Source organism: Buceros rhinoceros, unplaced genomic scaffold, assembly GCF_000710305.1.
Source record: "Buceros rhinoceros silvestris isolate BGI_N320 unplaced genomic scaffold, ASM71030v1 scaffold3439, whole genome shotgun sequence".
Lineage (NCBI taxonomy): Eukaryota > Metazoa > Chordata > Aves > Bucerotiformes > Bucerotidae > Buceros > Buceros rhinoceros.
Window position 1 is genome coordinate 123,492 of NW_010429632.1, and position 3,330 is coordinate 126,821.

The window sequence follows — 3,330 nt, forward strand, 5'->3', positions numbered from 1 at the left end:
GTGACAGACATCCCCTTGGTAGTCAACTTGTCTGGCATAGTTATTAAATGACTGGTTTTTTTCCTGACCTAATGATACAGTAGTGAGAGTTTTGCTGTTTGGTATGGAACAGATTGATACCTTGATGGCAGTTCTGTCTGACGTAGGCTCATCTTTGGCGCAACAACCGTTAGAACACTCCAGGGCAACAAGAAATGGGCACATCCTATGCAACTGATTTTCATGATTAGGACAAGTTGGAAGTAATGATTCTAACAGAGCTGCCTGGCTTTCCACAGTATCCGGCACAAATTTGCGTATTCCTCTACTGCTCCTATAGCTGCCGTACAATTTCCCATCTCTCAAACCCCCGCAAATGTTAACTTGTGACATCTGGTTCATTTAATAAAAGTTTTGCCTTCTACCGAAGATACCCACTGTGGGTTTGTGTTGCCTTTACCGCTGACCAATAGTCCCTACTAGTAAATGTCTCCTGTCTGGGTGTGCAGGGGTTTTTCCAGGGGAAGGCCTGGAAACCTGTTAAAGAACCTATTCCACGTCTCTCTCATTTACAGTCTTTACACAGAGATGAGCTTGGCAGACTGGTTTTTTTCCTGATCTAAAGATCTGTATTTGAAATAAACTCTTACTGCCTAACTTCTCAAAATAAAACTTGGACTTCCACCAGAGTGGGGGATAAGTCTTGTAAAAGATCCGGAAGGCGTTAGTTGTCCTTCACCAACACAACTAAGGTATTTACGAATGCCAATAGGCTTTTGAGCAGACCGCGGCTGTCTCGAAAGACTGTGTGGTTGGTGTTCGTCCTGTTCAGTATTTCCTCAGACTGTAGCATTTTACAGAGTTTAATACTGCCATGGGATCCTGCCACAGCCCAGTCACCTGCACTCCCATGGAACTCCACAGGGTTGCTGGAACAAGTGGTGCCCTCCAACGTCCCCGTGTCTGGGGAAGAAAAAAGCGACAGTTCTGCAATAGCCTCTTGGAGCTTCTGGAAAGCTCTGACTCAGAAGAAAAAAAACCCCAAACCAAACCCAAAGGAAGACAAGTCCTTCACTTGCATATGTGAAGTATCAAGCAGTGCTTAAAGTGCTGATGCATCATTAAGGCCTCAGCTTGACTTCAGGTATACAAATAATCCCTCTAAAACGAGGTACATACTGAAGTGCTTTACTAGGCTGGGCTCTACACATTCCTCCTCCCATCCCATCCCAGGTCTCGAAATGTTTGCTTCAGCTTTTGGCATTGTTATGCCTTTTCCTTCTGGCTGATATTACTCCCACCAGCTGTGACGGAGAGGACTGAGCGCCGCCACCTGAGCTGCTGAGCCTGAGACCCAGCACCTAAGGCTTTACTACTGTGTTGGTTTTCTCATGAGTGAGTTCCAAAGCAGGTGTAGCATCAAAGCTACTGTGACTAGTATGTCTAGTGAAGTGACACCTTCTTTGAAACAGGGACAGGTGACCCACAAAGTCTCATTTTTATTGAGGATTTTCTGTCGATGCTGTTTTACTGAAATGCTTGTGGGAGTTTACACCAACCATGGCTTACCAGGGTGTGTGCTGCTTTTCAGTTTCATTTCTGAGCAGCATAAATAACCACAGAGAAGGACTTTATCAATGCAAATGCATGACTGTGCATGGGTGAGCTGGGCGCAGCTGCTCAGGACTGCTGGTGAAAACAGGTCTTCACTACTGCAAGGCGAAAAACCCCACCCAATGCAGCAACAGGAAGGCTGTTTAATAATTCTGTCACAAAACAGGGTGTAAACAGATTCAAGCAGTACCTAGCCAGAACTGGGTGTTTGTCCCCCAGCCGCAGCCACCCGATTTCACTGCAATACAGAGAACGTGATGTTCCGAACACATGAAGCCTTAGGCAGTGGCAAGGAGGCACCACTTCAGGAGAGCCTGGGTTAGGTGGCTCATGGGTGAACATCCCCCACCGCCTTCAGCTATTCTGTGCTCTGGTGTCAGCACTCTTCCCTGCTGACACAGAAATTGTTTTCTGATGCTCATAAACCTTGTTCAGCAGCTGTGCAGTATATAAAAACAATTGCTCCTGACGCGGGTTTGGTGGCCCGTGTTACTGAACAAGTCACGTACTGCATTGCTTAGGCAATGACGGACCAAGCCGGTGCGGAGCTGCACGACGGACGCCAACATCAGCAGAAGTCAAGGACCGTGAAGAACTAAAGCCTAAATTCTGCTACAGTCTCTGACCTGCCTTCCACAGACAGGGCAGCTACCCAGGAGGGCTGCAGATGATGACATTACATAGAAAACCCACTATGATTCTGTTGTTCATAATGGCAGTGCTGAAAGGGAGAGTAAATCTCATGACTTGTGGGTGACCTCTGCTTTAAATGCTAATGCTCACATGCAACGGTGAAATACTTGCAAGCATCTATTCAGGAGAACCTGGGGTGAGACCTACAGGCATGTTCTCACCTCTGTGGCAATCAGAACTAGATCAGGAGGTTCCCTGCCATCTTTTACTGATGTAGAAACGGTAAGAAATTATAAAATGAAATGTTCCCCGTGCCATGGGAACAGAAGCTAAAAAGTACCCAAAAGTATGTGTGGGAAGTAGGAAGATGGAAAGGGCGGGGGGAGGGAGGAGGCAGGGGATGTTTCTGAATCGAAGTGCTGCAAACAGCAGAGAATAAAAAATCCACTGTAGCCTTTCCTTGGGGCCAAAACTGCCTATGAAATGTGGTGCAAAAATGTCATGGTCTCTCTCCCTAAGCGTCCCCATCCCCGCTGAGGGCAGCAGTTTGGCGCCCGCATTGGTCCGTGCCTCTGCAGAGCTGCCAGTGGGGTCGAAGCACCTAAATGATGCCCAAGGCTCTTACAGCCTGTTCCTCTTCATCCATTGCTATCAACTCTTTTGGAGGATCGTGTTTATTTTCTCAGTATCCAGCACACACAGGACACAAATTGCTTTATCAGAGTAAAAAAAGTGGAGAAGTAGGATGTCATCCCACTCGGTGCATGCAGCATCTGACCTCTGGTGTACCTTTCGGATAGGCAATGATGATAGGACCTGCCAGTTTACAACAGCTCTTTATTTTACTCATATTATAAAACATCATCACAGGGCTTCAGTTAAACAGTGTTCACCTGTTTCAAATCATATGAGCTTGGTTTTCCCCTTTATTATAAATACTCACAAATTACCTTGATTTTCCATCAGCAATACCATAAAAACTTAGTCTGACTAGACATAATTTTCAGCGATCCCCTGATGAAAAAATCCCGAAGAATTTGAAGTAGATCTCTATATTCTATGTACACTTAGTTCTATATATACTTATATCAAAACTCACCATTC